General features: G+C 22.5%; 1 protein-coding gene across 1 annotated transcript in view; it reads left to right on the top strand.

Moving 5' to 3' along the window:
- The window catches only part of LOC129610088 (ornithine decarboxylase antizyme), a 47,251-nt gene that overhangs the window by 811 nt on the left and 25,587 nt on the right, over positions 1–20,853 (top strand).

Genomic DNA, 20,853 nt, shown 5'->3' with positions numbered 1-20,853 from the left:
CACGATTACACACTACACCTTATGAACATTATGTAGGCTTACATATATCCATATCTAGATATATTACATTATTTAATATAATATGTGGATACATATTCATTAGTCAATACATCTGGATATACAAACTACATAGTTTAATTTATGTTTTTAGTTGAGGAATTAGAATAAAACTTGAATAAATAAGCTTATGTTTTTTTATATTTTAACTGTTAAATGATTGATAAAATTATGTAGGGTAGGTACATATATACTTACTGATATATAATATTTATATTATGTACATATATGGAAAATTATCGATAAATTAAGAGATTGCTAATTAGAACTACGTAGGTATGTAGTTTTACTTATTGCCAAGAAATTATTAAATCTAAAATTATGTTTTTTTTTTCATGCTCTTATAATTTGATTCAGAACCTTATTCCAATAAATGGAATATATTAAAACAACTACATTGATTTATCTCATAATTTAGCTTTATAAAAATGTTAATAAACTCAAACAAATTTGAATTTCAATGAAAATTATCAATTCATTTAATGAAATTCTTTTTAATAAAACTAATTTATCTGTAGATTTCTACATAAAGTATTAAACACGTGAATCTTTTTTTTTTTAAGTTTCATTTTACAATATTATAAATTCTAGAATTTACTTAACGGGATCTGTGTATATGTTCTCATGTAACAATTAAATTTCAAGAAAAAATTGCATGGCAACGATATTGTTTTACCTACCATTTATTAAATATGTATTTCGCAGCTATTTGTTTTTGATAAAAATTTAATTATTTATAAAATTTAATCATTTTTTTATAAATTAAATCGTTATCTAATGTCATTGTTGTTTTTTGTATTTAAAAATGGCTATGCAAGGCTAAATAATTCAATTAAATCGAATTAATTCGAAATAAATGTTAGGAATTCAGTTTTGTAAAGTATTTTATGAGAAACGTATTCAATTTAGGTAGGCCGATTGGTTGGTATCTAACGTTAGGTATAAAGATAAACTGATTAACCTAGAAAGATAGGTATATGTATGTGTAATCGAATCTATTTAGGTAACTCTTACATTTGCAAATTAATTAACATGCATTTATTAATAACATCCTTAATATTATATCACGAATATGAAAATTTGTTCCACAATATTCATAATAAAACAAACTTTTCGCTTTTTTTAGTGCTTAAATAGATAGAACTGTAAAAATTATAAGCAGTTATTATCGGTTGTAACTTTTCATTATTTCAGTAGAAAAAATATTATGGAAATAGTAAAATGTAAAACTTTTAGACGTTATTCAATCTTTTGTAAAACGTTAAATAAAATTCTCAGGTAGATTGATTAGGTACGTTCTAGAATAATTTTATTTTCTATTTGTACTTTCTGAAACAAAGGAAAGGTGAAATTAAATAAGTAGGTAAATAAATTTATCAAAATTTGATTAGATAAAATTATTAATTACTTTTAAAAAATTCTATATAACTAAACAATTAATAACAATAAACATTGTGTATATGTATGCAGATTAAGTAGTTACTTTATAGTGTTAAAAAATACGAGTAAATATTGTATTGTTTTTATGCGCATGCATTATCATTTTATTTATTTGTCACAATTTAGAATTGATCAAATAATTATTTTCAGTTTATACATACCTACTTGTGTTGCGCTGGTTGTTTTTGAAATAAAAATTTGATTCTTATTAATTAATTAAAATAAATAACTTGAATTTTTTATAGCAAATCTTATAAATTAAAAATTTCTAGAAATTTCACAGACAAATTTTGTAGAGAATAAAATGAATGGAATTTTAATATAAAAATTATTATTTGTTTTTGATTACTTATAGATTTGCTTTCCATTTTGTTAAAAGTTTTTATCATTTCAATATTCGACTTAGACAATTTTATTATAATTATACATACATATACTATATGTACATATAAAATTATTTTTCTAGTGCGTATCTACTATTGAAAACCAATTCAAAATATTTTTTACGTATCAATTTTAATATCAAATCTTTTATTCTTGAAATATAAGACAACCTTTTTTATTTATATTGATATAATAAATTTTTAAATATTTTTTTTTTTTTTGAATTTGAATATAAATTTAACCTTCAGCATTTGTTTTTCTCTTTTTATTTGCTGTTTTAAAATTATCTTATCAATTTTTAAATTATAAATATTTAATTGTTCTAATACATCTAAACCGCATTTTGTATGACGCAATATTTAAAAAACGAATAACCAGTACCAATATGACGAAACAAAAAAACTACTCAGTAATATCAAAATGTTATTTATGATTAATTTACCTACACATAGAAATTTCATGAATTTTTATAGAAAAACTTCGAAAAATCTAGTAGTGATGATGTTGTATGTATTTGAATAGGAAATTATTATCTAGCTGTAGCAGATTATAATTTGTATTGAAACCAGTTTTAATAAATAAAAGAAAAAGACATAAATATGTAAGTAACTACATATATAGGGTATAAAAATTTATGTATGTTTATATACAAGTATATCTGTTAATTTCTATTCTAAGTCATTTGTTGTTACACATGTTTTTGATTTACATAGATCTTGTTAGTATTTAACTACGTACACCAAAAACAATCAAAATAACTGTTGTTAAAACTATTATTAAAGATTCTCTTTTCGGACTTTAGTAATACTAAGTATATAATACGGTTAATATATAAAATAATATAAAATTTAGCATTTTATTTATATTACTGGTTTTACTTAAAATTTTTATCGTTTCTACTTTAAAATTTAATGAAGTTTTTAGATTAAAGCAAATATTCTATTAAATTTGTTATGCACATGCACCTAATATAACGGTAACATTTTCAATATTCACCGCAAATTTGTTCAAATTTAATATTTAATAGGTTACGTATAATATAGGTTCTTTAAAATATGGTAGACAGTCTAAATTTTGTGAATGTTTCGAAAAATTGAGAATAAAACGTTAAAAAATACTCATCATCAGCACGATTTTAGAAAAAAAATTAACTATGAATCAAAAGAAGAGTCAATTACAATAAAAAAGTATTATAGTAATTAAAATATCCGATAATTGTTTGCTATAATCATGTGACTTTTTTTGTATTATTTTTTGAAAAATTGTTAAATTAATTGAGAGAGAAACTATTACGTGACAATTGACATTCATATATTTTCCTCTCTATTGTTGGTTGTTAAACATTTTTATCATGAACGCATTTTTGTAATTGTATAAGTATAATGAATTACTTATCTTGGAAAGATCGATTTGCAATAGATCGAATATAAAATAAATATCAAAAGAAGAATATTAAACATCTAATGCTCTTGAAATTTATACAAGTATCTTTCATTTTTATCATTTAAAATGCAGACACATTAATGCTGATTGCATTTTTTTTTTTATTTTTGCTACATTTTAATTTAAGTTGTTCTAAATTAATTAATGTATATTTATATACATAAGTATACATAAGTATATATATATATATATATAGAACAGTGACACATGAAAAATATCCTCGTGTTCACGAAAACGAAAGCTCTATTTATGTCAATTGTAATTTATTTAATATGTAAGCACATGATTTGTGTACTTATATCAATTATTTAACGATATTATATGATTATTTTACGATATGTCAGTATTTAATTATTAAAGTATATGTACGCTTATATATAATTTTAATAAATTTTATTATATGATTACATTTACACAACAAATGCACATACATTCACATAATTACTATTATTTTACATATAAGATTATTGTACTTAGTGTACATTAATTTTTCATTTGTCATTATATAAATAATTGAAAACGTACATATGTATATATATATATTATTTCATTATGCGTGACAATTTATCAAAAACATAAATACTCAACATTTCGAATTAGATATTTTGATCTTCATTCAAATTTTTAGATTTACTTTTTTTTTTTAAATTGCTCCTTTTTTCAATTTCGAACTGTCGGTCCAAATTTTTTTCAGATTTCAAACAACATTAATAAATTAATCATGTGACTTTTTTTGTATTATTTTTTGAAAAATTGTTAAATTAATTGAGAGAGAAACTATTACGTGACAATTGACATTCATATATTTTCCTCTCTATTGTTGGTTGTTAAACATTTCATAAAACACAGAAATCAATTAGCTATAGTAGATGACTAATGCATAATGAATTATGTATATAGCTGACAGGGGGGTGCTATTTCAAAGAAAAGAATAAAATTTTAATTTGAAAGCTTTGGCTTTTCCAGGTATGTACATAACATACATGTATATGTGCTTTCTATAGGAATTTCTGTTTAGGAGTTAAATAATCATCATATTTTATGGCATTTAGTACAAAATTTAGTTTAGCTACTCCAGTATTTTCTTTGCAGCTTAGTAGCAAGATTCATATATCAATGTAAAATAAGAGTAGAAGCCGCATTACTTCATAACAATCAAACAATAAAAGATCTTACTAATTAATTATTTTGAGGAGAAATTTTAATGTAAACACAATTTACGTAAAATTCACAAATTTTTATTTAAAAATTTTGTATTTATTTTATTTGTTAATTATTTTTTTTTTTTTTTATAAAATACAGTAATTGACGTCATGTAATAGTTAAAATTTTTTTCTCTCATTTCTCATCTGTTTAGTTTTTGTTTTTTTTTTCTCTATTATTTATTCTAAAAAATTCTTAAAGCTTTAAACTTTTTTTTTTCCAAAACTTTCTATAATACATTGGAGTCAATGAATTCTAATATTATTATTAATAACAATAACAGAACAAAAAATAATATAACAATAGCATTATTATGCAAATAACACTGAAATAAATTTTCATATGATATGAGAAAATACAAAATACAAAAAAAAAATAGAAGTATTCTATGGGCACGTTATTTATATTTTTAGATTATTTATAACAGTAAATCTTTGTTAATCAGGAACATGTGTGCATATAATTTTCCTATTTTAATGTTTTAGTTTTTTTCCCTATATAACATAATTAGTAACGAATTCTGTGTAATAGAATTTTTACCGTTTTTATAAGATCAAATCGATGATGGAAAATTTTTTACATTGAAGGAAAAATTTCAAAAGTAGAACAGTATAGGTACAATTTATTAATTTTAATTAACATAATTATTAGTTATGTAAGGAAATTCAGCATAAATATTTAAAAAAAAATGATGAAATGTTGAGGGCAGTGTAAGAGGAAATCAAAATCTAAAAATGTATACGAGTGTTTTCGGAACTCTTATAATTTTCTTTATAGTAAACGAGTTCTTAAATTAAATTTTGAATTACTTACAGTATATAAGTATGTAGTCAAGTAATTGAGCTTAATGTGTGTGATTCCTAAGAATAAGAATTTAGTTTCATATACAATTTAAATCTAATGAAATTTTTAATAAAAGTTTCGATGTTCCGCCGCAATATTAAAAAATAAGCAATAATTTATAATTGTAAATAGACAACCAAATTAATCTTATATACCAAAACGAAATCTCGAATTCTTTTAGTAATTTATTGCATTGGGATTATTTATAATGTAAAAACCCAAAATAATAGTTTTTAAATCCGTACATACGGTGCCTTCTTTAATTATGTGCCTATTTTGTATTAGAATTTTTCTTAAATGAATTTTATTGTTATGCCAATTATTGAATCTTAGAATAATATTTAGTTGGATTGTAATTGAATTTTGATATTCAGTTTTTTCTTTTATTCTTCATTACTAAAATTCTCTAATAAAAAAAATACAATCTTAAAATCGCACTACAAAAGTAGCTTCACAAGCATTTTATCATTGAAAATTTAAATTTTCTGTTCATATTACAAATATAATTAGTCTATTACATAGCCCTTTGCTTTAAATCAATCAAGCGTCTTTTAGTTTGAAAACAAACTATACTTATAATTCAAGTTAACGATTTCGTGAAATCTTATTGAAAAATCTCATTGAAAAATTTTTTTAACTATTGTACTTACAAATTAGATTTTTTTATTATATTTTTTTTTTGTTTTATATTAAATTAGAGGAACAAGTGTTTCGCAATTCATTTTTTACTATGGCAAAGAAAATATTTTTACATTTTTCACAACATAAACAATTTTAACTTACCCTTTAAATAATTTTTTTAAATACTCACGTAATATCTCTATCATAAAATAATTTAATTTGCATTAATTAAGTGATTAACGTCTGTAATTTTATATAATGAAAATTAAAATTACTTTTGTCTATCATAAATCACACGATCACCACAATATGAATTTGTTGAAAATAACATTTTTTTTTTTTGAAATAAGAAAATTAGCATTTTAAAAAGACAGAAAACTCGAAACAAGGCATTTGTTTAAAATTCAAAATATTTGCATAATTTTAAAAACCAGACGAAATTCCAATTCTAAAATGAACAATCATTATTAAATATTAAACAGAATATTAAATTTATCTTTAGTATTTAGATTATAAATCCAAAATATTAATTAAAATTTACTGGAATTTTTAACAGTGTAAGTGGGCACATTGTACATGAAATAATGTAGTTCAACTTTAAAATTGAAAAGAATTCTTTCTTATTACTCAAACTGCCTATTTTTTTCTATAATAATTGTTTATTATTTTTGGAATTATGCCAAGAAATGTAAAAAAATTATTGAAAAATAAATGCAACAAAAAAAAAAACCAATTTATTTTCGCAAAACTTTTTTTTGTGCCTTTTTGACAATTCACTACCATTCTGATTTTATTTTTGCAAAAAGTTCTAAATCTGTTATCATATTAAATAATATATCTAAGACTTATCTTGTTGTGGGAGGCGCGGGAGATTTCTATATTATTATGAAAATACTTGATAATTTAATAAAAAGAAAGCAAAATAGCAAAAAAAAAACATGGTGGAAAAATGAAAACAATTTCTAAAAGAAAAATTGAATGTCATTATAAACGACCTTGTGTCGGCTTAACTATGTATGTATATAAAATAAGTATATGCAATATTATAATGATGTAATAAAGGTTATTATACCGGTATGGTAATAAATCGGGTGATTTTTCTATAATAAATAAACAGCAAATAAAAGCAAAAAGATTAAATAAAGACAAGCACCAAATTTCTTTTTACATTATTCTTTTATTTATATAAGAATAATAGGTGCTTTGAACCAATGTGCACTAGACGTAAATTCATTTTTCATTATAAGGTACTTTTGAAATAATTAAAGTACATAATATGTGCATATATATGCTATGTGAAAATATATCCGAATTTCACAATAAACATGTGATTTTTCTAGTAACTTAACATATTAAGCAAAATTTTACTTTTAAAATTTATTTCAAATACTCCAGTCGATATGAGAATTTTAAGATTTTAAGATATTTTCAAAATTTTAATATCCTTATAAGCAGTAATAAGTCCTGTCCTTGTGCAACAGTATATCAATGTCGAATTTATGTAAATAATTTAAGTAAATAATTTTTAAAATATGTAAATTATATTGCAATAGAAATGTGTGTATTTGAATACTGTTATACATACCTTTTGATTTGTTGTTTATGAGGTACTCCTCTTAAGGAATCCTTCGTTAATTGCAAATTCGTGCACAAATTATTCTGGAAAGTCAAAGTGATTGCAAGATTTAGTAGCTGTACTTTTAGAAAACATCGCTTCTTACATTTAAATTTTTCTAGATTTGATTGAATTTGATTTCTGTTTGTTAATACAAAAAATGTGTTATGAAATTATTCCCAAAACGAATTTATTATGAATTTCTACTGGAAGCAATTTTGTCAAGTAAACTTCGGGATAAATTACAATTTTGAAATTACGGCTATTATCCTTCTTTTAAATATTGATAAGGTATTCAATTTAAAATATTCATTGGTATATTTTTGTACAATTTATTTTTAACTATGGAATTGACAATCGTAATTCTGAATCGAAAAATTCTGAGCGGGTTTAATTGAAATTTGGGTACCTAAATTATTATTTCTCATTTGTTACATTTAATATTTGGCAGTACTAAAATATTGCTTAGAGTCAAAAAAATGTACAATCTTCAAGAATTTATGATGTACCCATTATTGTAACGAAATTGTCGAAGTACAAAAAATACACAACAAAAATGACAAAGTATACATACATACATACAATAAACATAAAATCTATTATAAATAAATTTTTAAACATTAATCAAATACAATCCCTTTTAAATTGATTTCTCTTTTTTTTTTGTCATTTAAAACAATAAAGTTATATTCTTTCTATATCGAAATATTTATTTAAAAAGGGTGGGTCATTTATAATATTCCAAGAAGAGAGCTTGATAAAAGAGAAATTAATATTATTTACTGATTAATGATTATTATTATAATTTGACAGAATAATTATTTCTCATTTTTTTATTAAATATTTTGACAAAATTTCGTTTAAATGCCTATCAAATGTAAATTTATAAACGATAGAAGACCCACTCTTTAAAAAATCGTAGAAAAAGGAAGAGAATGTTATTAAAAATAATTTTGTATATTAAAGAAAAGTTGTCAATTAATATTTCTTGGTAAATAATTATGTTTTAAATGGAAAAAATAAAAAAAATAAAAAAAAAATTAATTGAGTGATTGGAAAGAAATTTTGTCTAGCACAAGAAATGAAACCAAAAAATTAAATTGATCCTTATTTAAATTTTTTTAAAGAATTCAATTAAATTGTGGAATGGTTGTTTATAAAATTAAAGTTATATTAAAGAAATGCAATAGATTTATGTAAGATTCATTGAATATACCCTTACTCTGATAGTATTAGATTGTATTGTACGACGGATCGTGTATTCAATTTAATACAAATAAAGAAATTAATAAATAGGGTTTGGTTAACATATTAACGAACTACTGTTGGTGTTGTAGCTCTATTCTGGTTCAATATTTCATACCCTTAATGCTGTACAAATTTACGCAAGCAGGTGGATAAATTGATTTAATTTGTTAGTTTTGAAATTTCTGTTAATCGATTAATCAAGTGGTGATAACACTAACCGAATATATTTAATATAGACTATTTTACCAATTGCTTGTAATGGGACGGTGATTTCCAATTTACATCAAATGTTTTTTACGTGTTATTGCTACTTCAATTCTTAAGTAATAAATTTTGATGAAAATGACATTATTGTTACAACCAGTCTATTACATTTGAAATTCATAATCAAAATTTTACTAACTATACAATACAGACCTATACGAGGGTCACTATTTATATTTCGGGTCCTGGCAATACTAGTGCTGCCAGGTGCAATCTGGCACTTCCATTGGAAAGTTTGACATTTTTTAGGACAACTTCACTCAGAACGTTTTGTCATTCGAGCGCGAATTGTTTTGTTTACAGTGACTTGAAAAATTCATCTCGGTCAAAAAATGGAATTGTCCCGTGAAAATTTTCGTGCGATGATTTTTTACGATTTTCGGCGCGGATTATCGAGACAAGAGTGTCTCGATCAACTTGTTTCGACTTTTGGTGATGAATGTATGTCTAGCTAAAACATAACATCCTTAACAAATTATTATTTTTTCAATTCCATGTCCTTATTAATTTTTATATAATTCAATATTTTCCTTTATTAAATATTAAATTTTTTTGCTTCCTGTTCCATTTGGAAATTATTTATTTTTTACTAAGTCAATAAAATTTTTTTTTTATGAAATTATGAAACATATATAAAAAAATATCCTTACATTTATACTATGAAATTACTTCAATTTTCAAGAAACAAGGTTACCATTTATTTCATTATCGTCACTTCAACTATTCCATACGTATACCAAATGTACGTATATACATATTATAAGTGTTATGGATCTAAAAATTTATTTATAAATATAGAGGTGAATAAGCAAGAAAGGAAGAGATAAAGGTAACAAAAAAAAAATTTCAGTGTCAAGTGAGCTTTTTCGTTCCGATTATGTACTTACTAAATTGAAATTGAAGCTTTATTTTCTTTTATATATTATCTGGAATGGTGAGTCGTTCAAAATATCCTTATATACTAATCATATCAAAATAAAGGATAATAAATTATTTAAGGAAAAAACGAATAAATCATTTAAATTAAAAGCTTTTTTTCTGTTTTTCCTGTTTTCTTGTTATTGCTTTTGTAGTTTTTTGTTTTCAATGGTTCTTTTGTATTTACCCGAATTATTTTGCTCGTGTTGCAAAAAAATAACATTCGTCACACTTGTTTTTTTTTTTATTTTAAAATAAATTTAATTTTGATTCGTACACGTTGTTACGTGTTAAGTGAAACGGTAGTATGAAGTTTGTTAGAAATAAATTAGTAGTTTTAATAGGTAGAAACCAGACTTAGAAGATTTAGTAAATTTCAATTGGTTAGAGCCAACAAAATAAAAATTTTTCTCAAAATTATTATGTTTAAATTCTTTGAATATAAACTATTTTCTTATTGCATACTTTTAGGAAAAGAACAAAAGGCAATAATTAAAAGAGGCAGAAAAATTAGAAACAGATTGTATATATAAAATCAAACTATAAATTTAATATGAAATTGAATTGCCGGAAATCAAATTTTTTGCGTAATTTAAGGAACATTACCTAGAGGGAGGTCGAAAGATTCAATTAAAAATCATATTTAAATTCTATTCTATTGCAAAATTGAAAAAGTATCATTGGTTTCAATACAATTTACTGACAAAAAACGGAATTTTTGTACTGGAAGGGGAGGTTATTTCCTCCAAAGTCCCATGAAAAGCAGATACAGAATTAGAAATTTCTCTTCTAGAGAAATATAATACATATATTTTCTAACCCAAAGCAAGTTGCAAAAGCCCAGCAAATAAATGCATAGACGAATAGAGAATTCTTCAAATTTGTTAGAAATGTAGAATAGAAATTATTTTAATTTTAACACGTCCGATATATTCAATTAAGTTGTAAATGTTAACAAAATTTTTCTTAAAAGCAATAATTACATTCTTGGTAACAATTGATTTAATTTCCTTGTTTTGTAAAGAGATTTGAGTAAAAATTACGTAGTACTACGAAAATCTGTAATCTGTTATAATAAACAGGATATCATTTTGGTGTAAATTTAGGATATACTTAAATTTTCAATTATTTTTCATCAACCTTATCATTCCCATTTCTTTTGTGCTCTTTCTTATTAAAAATATTAGAAATTGAGTGTAAAAATAAATAGAGCGAGTAATTTGTTTTAGCAGTATGTTTTTGTTTTTATTTCCTTTTGTAATTTTTTAACTTTTTAAAAGTATATAAAAATATATTTTTACAAAAATAAGTATGTATATACGTAGTATTTATCTTGTTATAGCTTGTTTATATTATTTTTCAAGGTCATCATATGACCTATACAAAAATATTTTTTTTCTTTTTTACCAACATAGCTATTTTACAAAAATATTTTTTCTTTGTTTACGATCACATTCCGTGCGTACTACCCCCATAAATACATACATACGAGTACAATATATTTGTTTTAATAAGGAAGGACGACCAAATGCTGCATTCCTTCTCTGTTTTAATTTTAATTGGATTTTTATAGCAAAAAATATTGGGTTTATAACAACTTATATAGATATATAATTATATAGAAATAAACGTGAATAAAAAAAATTTAGAGAAAGAAAAATAATAACTATTTGGAAAAGTTTTTGGTTCTTAATTTTTCATTTTCTCGTAAAAAAATGTATACGTATATACGTATTTATGTATATAGTAAGTAATTAAAGTAAAAGAAAAGAAAAATAAATAAAAAAATCTTTAACTTTTCTTTCCTGCAAATGAAAAGTTGTAAAATAATAAGAAACTTTCTCTCCCTAAACATACATAGATAGTATAATTCTGTGGCATTAAGAAAAAACTTACTATCACGAAAAACACGTGGCTCTGATTAAAGTGAGTTCAAAGGTTAGATTTTATTTTAACAAAATTGTTACTTTTATTCTTTGGAGCTAAGGTGGTAGAGCTAAGGGCATGATCGTATATTATAATTTTACTCGCAAAGTGAGAAGAAGGTGAGAATGACTATATTATAAATATTTGTATATTTTTCGAGTGAGAAGAATTTTTCCGTGTTGCTTACTTCGTTTTTATTGTAAATTGTTTATAAAATTTAATTATTATTTTTTCACTTTGTTTTTGACGGTAAGACATTCAGTTGATAATTTGAGAAAAAATGGGAAAATTCAATTTGAAAAAATGGAATAATCTTATTTGAAAAATAAAATATCCATATTAGAAAAAAGGAAATTCTGATTTGAAAGTACATACGAACAAATTCAAATTTATAATTAAATTAAAAAATCTTTGAAATCATCACAGATTTTGTATGGTATTTGCATTTGACCACAGTATTATTTACAGAGAACACAAATTCTACATTTCTTAGTAAACAAAAAAAAAATAAGTTCAAAAGTATAGTATATAAATAAGAATGATTTTTCACAATAAAAGAGAAAAGAAAATTTTTACAAACTTTTTAATAAATTTGTTTTTTATGTGTAAACGTTCTCTTTTTCATAATAAAACGCAATAAGTTTTAATTTACTATCAGTATAGTGACTACATTAATTAACAGTTGATTTCATTTCCGTTGTTAATAAACACGTTCTACTTATTATTTAGAAAAAAAAATCTTATGAAACCCTGGGTATTTATTTGAAATTTTATAATATATGGGAATTAGCACTTAATATTCAATAATTAAGAACGAATTTATTGAAATCCGTAATATTTTTAATTTATAGTTTTTTAAATATATTTAAAAGTTTTAAATGGTGTAAATGCTTTACAAGTATGTACATGAACTTTCGGATTACGGGACCAGAATTCTTAATTTAAAAAACAATACTCGGCAATGAGACTGCCCAGAATCAGGCGAATTTAAAAATAAATACTCTAAATTCCTATTTTACCGTAAAAACACCATTTTGCTTTTTTTCGTACTCTTGCTCTTGCTCTGGGTTACCAATGGAAATCATTCACTGATGCCGCTCACCGCTGTGGTTCTGTTTTTATAGTAAATTGCTTTGCATTTCATTTTCAACTTGAGAGAACATGAATAAGTATAAAAGTAAATGCGTGCAGTATATTTTTATTCAATGCAGTTTTTAGAGCTAGAAACGGTAAAATCTTTTCCGTATTATTTATTTCTCTTGTTCTGTTCACTATTATTTATTCAATCACTTTGTTAACCAGTTGTAGTGAATATTTTTTTTTAATTTTATATATGTACATATAATTAAAAAAAATGAGAGAATCCAATTGAAAAAATTAGTTACATATTACAATATTAGTCTTGATTTTATAGAAAAATCATATGTAGGAAAATAATGAAATAACTAAGTTTAATTTCGAATTCGAATTTTTAGAACACACACTTTAACTTTAATTTTCTTAATTTATGAAATATTTAGACAGTTTAGATTATCTCTTGTCTTATAATCTTAAAATATTAGGCGAATGAATTAAGAGTAATAAAACTATACAAAACATTGTACTGTTAAATACTAGGTTTAAAATGAGTTCAAACTTTAAAAAATATTGTGATCAAATTAATTTGAATAAAATACAAAAATTCTTCCATTTAAAAAAAAAAATGCACTTATTTATTTAAATGAATTATCGAATTAATTTTTTGCAATTTGCATATTTACATACATAATATAAATATGTATTAATTAAGTTCAAAGTTTCATTTCAAATTGATGAAGAAATATCGGATTAATTTATGTCCTTTTTGTTGTTGATCTTATTTGATCGAAATCACATACCCGTAAACCTAACCATCCTTTTTCCGTAAAAAAAAAAATAAATAAATAAATTTTTAAATGAAACAGGGGTTTGACATTTTAACTAAGAATTATTTGGTGTTATACTTTGTGCCCTAAAAATTTCATTTAAAGTAAAAGAAGGGGAGAGGGTGGGGTTGAAATACCTACGTATACATTAATCAAATCAATTTGAGGTTAAATTGTTTATATATTGAATTGAATAAAAATTTAAAAAAAAATTTTATTTTTTATTTAACCTTTAAACGTTTTTATTTACTTTATTACATATAAGTATTAAAACGTGCCGTAAATCCTTGGGATTATGTACAAAAAGAAATTTAAGAATTATTTAAGGTTTATTTATTCATGTATTGTATAATTCATGTTTTTTTTTTTTCTGTTTGTTTCCTTTGTTTTTACCTTTTTAGTACATAATCCCGAAAATTTTTTTTCATTTATTACATACATATACACATACACATCCATATATACGGTCGTACATATGCATTTGTTTTTATTTTGCTTACAGATAAAATCGTTAAAGGATAATAAATCCTTTTGAATTTGTGTTTCTTGTCTTTTTTTTTTTTTTTTACAAAAACATACACACTTACAATATATGTACATATATGTATATGTATAAAAAATATAAATAAATTTTATTATATGGATTATTATTGCGTTGCTATTTTTTATTTCTTTTTATATTTTTTACTAATATAAAAGTATTTCGAATTGCTCTAGGGAAATCTTAAAAGAAAATCTATTTATCAAATTTGAGTACACATTTTCTTTTATATTACATGCATGTGGTCTAAGATTCTATAGAGAATTTGAAAATACATATATATATTCCTACTTAGAGTATGTAAAAAAATGTTATTTAACTACATTTTAATATAAACAACACGTACATAATAATATCGATAGTACAAACGTAAACATAGTATACGTGAACGTTACATATAGTAAAATGTGTTTTTGTTAAGTGAGAAATTTTTTTTTATGTTGACGAGTAGTTAAAGATAAGAAATAAATTTTATTGAATTTCTTTTATTTCTTTTCTATTTTATTATTTTTCAAGTTGGGAAATAAGTTTACAGTATTTTTATATATTAATGTATTATACACATTGTATATTAATGTAGGAATACTTACATATGTTCGGATAGATGTTGTATATGAAGAATCTTGTATGATGTTTGTATATATTGTATATACAAACATCATACTTATACGAAATTGTTCTTAATATTTTTTTATTTGTTTACTTTCATCTTGCATATACAATAATATAATATTTATGTATTTGAAAAATATTAAAATAATGTATATTGTGTACTTATATATATGAGATGGTGACTCTCGTAGTTCAGTGATGGTGACTCTTGTAGACCAGTGATGATGACTTACAAAACAATTTTTATTTTGAAAATTGTAAAAGATATAAAATGTATCACATTAAGTAATTTTCCATAAATAGTCCAAAATTTGACGTTGATCAAAAATCAAAATCATAATTTGAAAAAAAAAAAAATTTTTGACGCATCGATCATAAATTCTTAATATGGGTCTGGTTAATGCTGCCAAAATATACTTTAACTTACTTAATTTTAAAATGAACAAAATGGCAATAATTTTTATTTTTTAAAGCAAGATTTATAATTGAAGATTTAAAAAAATACTCTCAGAATCTAAATTATTTTTTTAAGATATTGACATCATAATATAAACATTTTTTTAAATAATCAAACTCTAAAAATAATTAGTCAATATGATATGAGAATCGCCAAATTTTTTGAAAATTTTCAAAAGGAGCTTTTAAAATACCTCAAATGAAATATACTTAGTTTATAATTTTTCCTACAATATAGTTGAGAAGAAATATTAGAACTATACAGAGATTTTTCTGAATTAAGATGAAGCAACTACTAGTCGCAATAACATTATTTTATTGTCATACATAGCAATATTTATTAAAAAAATTTTCAATTATAACAAAATATACACAGTACTTTTTCTTAAAATATAAATTGTTTTTTATATCATTAATTTTTATATGAAACACACTAGAATTTTTATTTCTTTATATATGCATACTCGATGTAAACTCGTAAAAACATAATTTATATTCTTAAACTTAGAGCTTTAAATATTGAAAACAAAGTGTAGGAAAACCATTTATTTATTAATTTTTTTATTGCTGACTATGGATTTATAAAAACGGAAATTTTTTATAAGTATGTAAAATAAAATATATACCTCAATTATATTCGTATACATATATATACGTATAACATGAAAATTTAACCTGAACCGAGAATATAAATTGAAAATAGTAGATGAAAAATGAACAAATTTTTTTTTTTCTATGTTGATTTCCTATATATGATATCAATGATTCCAAAATGAAATATTATTTGTATTGATTTCTATTATAATAGATTTGTTTGTTCAATTTTATACATTTAATTGGTAAATATATACTGGATAGGGTTCGAATTCGAATGAAAAATTAATATTATTTATAAAAGTAAAATAAATGTTATAGCGATAATTTTTCTTTTTTAAAATAATCAAACAAATTTGTTTAATAAATTACATTTGAGAGAATGTTGGTGGTGCCAATACTCGACAATTTATTTCAGTAAAATTTCTTTTGCAATTTACATAAATGTGCCATAGGGAGTTCAAGAATGTTGTGAAATTTATAATATGTAGTTCTTAGGTTCCATATTGTTAGCAAAACAATTTTGAAATCGGATCAAAAATGCATATTCAAAGCTTTTGATTTTCTATCGTGTCAAAAATTGTGAAGAGATTTTCACTAAACGAGTCTGATTCTCATTTATTTCAAGAAAAATTTATCCGATAAAACTATTAAAGAAAACACTTTTAAAAATTTTCGATTTCATTTTCTAAGTTACGATATTTAAAACATTAACTCAAACGAGTAAACTTAAATGGGTGCTAAAATAATAATAAAAAATTTTAATTATTTTTATATAATTTTATCACTTAATATCCAAATATCTATTATTATTTTTAATTATCGGCCTCTCCTAAAACATTATCGTACCTAAAACACTAAAAATTCCAAAATTTAATTTTAACTTCATGAAAATTCTAAAAACTTGCATATTTTCCCTAACCTTACTAATAATAAACATGAGTACTTAATGAAAAATTTAATAACATTGTTGTAAAATTTATTTTTGGTCTAAATTTAAAAATCTAAAAAGGAATACCTTAAAAATTTTACTGTCAGAACTAAAAATTTTTTTTTATTCTTAGTATTGCTAGATTAAATTTATAATTAGATCTTAACAAAGAAACAGAGTAAATTTCTACAAAAGAAGAAAAAATCAAAACCAGAACCCTAGGGGTTGGTTTTTCATCAGAAGCTTTTCTTTTTTTTATTATTTGTTACATAAATCCCATTTCTTGAAAATCAGTGTAAAATTATTCAAAAAGAAAATATCCTTAGTTTTTAGAGTGAAAGGAGCGGATGGAGGATTGAATTATTTTAAGAATAGAATTTTGTTTTTGATTATTTTTTTTTCTCCCTATGCTTCTTGTTTAATAATTCCAAGGGCCTGAATTATAATTTTTTTTCTGTGTTGGCAATGACAGTTTAAATTACTTTGTTTTTTTTTTTTATAAGTACAAAAAAATTTCTTCAATATCTATGAATTCAATCAAAAAGAAAACACATAATTTTTTTTTCCTTCTACTTTGATACCTACGGAATTTTCTTTTTTGTTTTTTATTACCGAAATCTAGAAATCTTTGAGCCTCCTGCATGCTGTTTTAAAATTAAAATTAATTTTTTTTTTTTGTTTTTCTTGTGTTTCTGTTTTTAAGAAAAATGACTCCGAAAACACATACATACATGCAAACATACATTTTTTTTTTTAATTTTCTTTTATGCCCAAACATAAATATTTTTATGGGCAAAAATAACAAAAAAAATCAAAATGGTTATGTAATTTGAAATTTGCAAAAAGTTATTAAAATTGAGTTAATAAAAGATTTTGCAAATGATACCATGAAAAACGTAGTTAATTTAATTTGCCTAAAATAGCAATTGTTTAATATTCTAAGCCTAAAATATGGAAAGTACAAACAATAAAAGCTTTAAATGATAAATAAATTTTATAAAATATTCACGATACGCTCGCAATTATATTGATAAGAATCGAAAATATTTGTGTTTATATTTAATGGTTTTCAATTTTTTCATAATAGTCAGAAATATATGGTACAATTTACCATTATTTTACCATTTACCATTTATTATGTAAAAATACATTTATTGTATTTATTTATTTGCGATATTCACTTGTAACACCTAATAGAACTGAAACAATACATTATTTTAGAAGAATTATTTTAGAAGTTATTTTATTTGTAATGGATTAAAAATTTTACACAAAATATGGAGGTTTTCGATATTATTTTAGTTCATTAATATTAAAAGTGTCAAAGCTTTGAAATTTCAAATTAAATGTAAGAGTTTTTAAAATTTTCTTGTATTCACTTTGAAAAATGGATTTTTGAAATCTATCATATTGGAATACCGAAAAATGCAATTCATTTATTTCAGTCTACAGTAATTTTAAAAAAAAAAAAATTTCAAACCATTTTTGAATGGTACCTATTAAAAAAATGCGTTTCAATATATTCTATTCAAATTCAGAAGTTATTTGAAAGGGAGTCAGATTTACCCAGATTGTGTAGAATTAATTAGCCCTAAATAAATAGGAACCGTTTCAGTTTTTAAATTAAAATGTTCTTATGCAGGCTTATAAAAAATGCAAATCATTTTTTTTGAAAATTTAAGCAAATATATGAAATTTCTTTTATCTCAATATTTTAAAGAACTTATTGGAATGCTATTTGAATTTTTGAAAGATAATTGTACTGGTGTTTAGATTTACCTAAGTTTCTTTAACGCGTTAAGTCAAGTTACAATATATTGGATAGTTGGTACGATATAAACTTAAAGTATTTGTAAAAAAGCAATAATTTTAAATATAAAATTCAAAATTCTAAAATAACAAAAAGATTTCGAAACAATTTTTTTTATTTGCTTTTTTTTTACATACAAATAAAATGAATATGACCCCCTTGTATGTATACCTTCTACTTTCAAATTATAATTGTATCTTGTTTATTTTTTCAATTTTCTATTAAGGAAAAAAACAAATACAAATATTAATTCAAATCATGTAATAAAATCAATAATAATAATAAAATGGAAAATTAGGAACAAGAAAAAAAAATAACAGAAAAATTTATAAATTACACGAATTACATAAAGAACACCACATGTTACTAATGCAATAAATTCCAGATTAAGTCAAAAAAATAGAAACTAGAAATAACAAAAAGAATGAGAGATCATCAGAAAATCTACATATACAAACATTTACATTGCTAAACGAAATATAAATGGAATTCTACATCATGTTTAATTGAAATTTGAATAATTAATTATAAAACTTATGTACTTAGTTTATTTGCTTTTTTATTGGTCGAGTGCACACGTGTATAATACATAACGTACATATATACGTTATTATATGTGAGGGAAAGAGAAAATTATTATTTATTCATAAATTTAATTCTCAAATCAATTACTTATTTTTTTTTAAATATTTTATAAAATTTAAGAATTTATATTTTAATATTGCGAATGAATTCTAGTGGGATTTTTCATACACACGAATTTAATTTTTTAGATTTCTGTGGCATTAAAAATATGATATTATATTAAAATTGTACAAAGTGAATCTATATGTGCACGTATAAATTATTGCGTTTGTACTTTCCACTGCATTAACTGACTTATAAATGAATCCTCACAAAAATAATAATTAAATTCAATGTCAAATTATTTTAATAATTATTTCTTTTAACATTCTAAATATTAAAATTGGAAATGGTCTTCAAAATGGAAAAAAGAAATTTTAAAAAAGAATAATCACTTAGAAATTTCTAAATAATTTCAATTTGCAATAAATGAATTTGTCTGGAGCTTACAGGTATGAAATAAAATTTTTTTCACATTTAAAATTAATTGGCGATATCATAGGAATTATTAATTTAATAGGGCCTGAAATTTTTTCGATCGTTGTTTTCTTAAATATTGAATGAAATTTTCTAGTTTTAAAGTTATTCTTGGATTAACTTTACTAATTTTGGTTACCGTTACCAATTTAGGTTACCGTTACCAATTTAGGTTACTGTTACCAATTTAGGTTACTGTTACCAATTTAGGTTACCATTACCAAATTTTCTAATGGAAATTTCTATATAAATTTCTGATCGTATTTTAAATTCTTCAAATTTTCACCAACAAAATGTCTACAATAATTTTTATCAAAAATTTTATAAAATTTTTATTTCAAATAATTTGAAATAAATAATAAGTAGACCATATTTTTCAAGAAACCTTAAATATACATGCTATTTAAATTTTTTTTTTCAACATTTAACCCTAATAATTCATTCTTTTTTAACCCCCCTTTTCGCCTCCTCTCTTTTTTTGTATTTTTTTTTTTTGCTATTGCTGTCAAAAAATGTGCTATTTCAAATTTACACTCATATTACTCGTATACACATACTTAAGCATTTCATAAATGTGTTAATGTTAAAAATTTCAAAAGAGAAAAAATTTTAAGATGAATTCATTTCTTTTTTTTTAGATAATTTTTTTGTACTTTGTGTAAATGACAGTTTTTAAATCTATTAAAATTTTTGTAATCAAATATTTTAACTTTGTATCAATTATTTTTTTTTTTAATTTGAGAAGAGAGTGAGAAAATATCCTTTTGTGCTTTTGATGTCACAATATAATTATGAATGTAAAATCTCTTAGATTTTTTTTTTTTAAAACGATGAGAAAATATCCAAATTATCAAGTTTTTTTTTTATTTGATGTTTTGCTTTCAATTGATTATTAAATTAAATAAAATTTTTCATTTTTCTAAGAAAAACTTTTAATTTAAA

This window comes from Condylostylus longicornis, unplaced genomic scaffold (genome assembly GCF_029603195.1).
Source record: "Condylostylus longicornis isolate FDR11 unplaced genomic scaffold, ASM2960319v2 ptg000043l, whole genome shotgun sequence".
Lineage (NCBI taxonomy): Eukaryota > Metazoa > Arthropoda > Insecta > Diptera > Dolichopodidae > Condylostylus > Condylostylus longicornis.
This window is presented reverse-complemented; position numbering and strand designations above follow the sequence as displayed.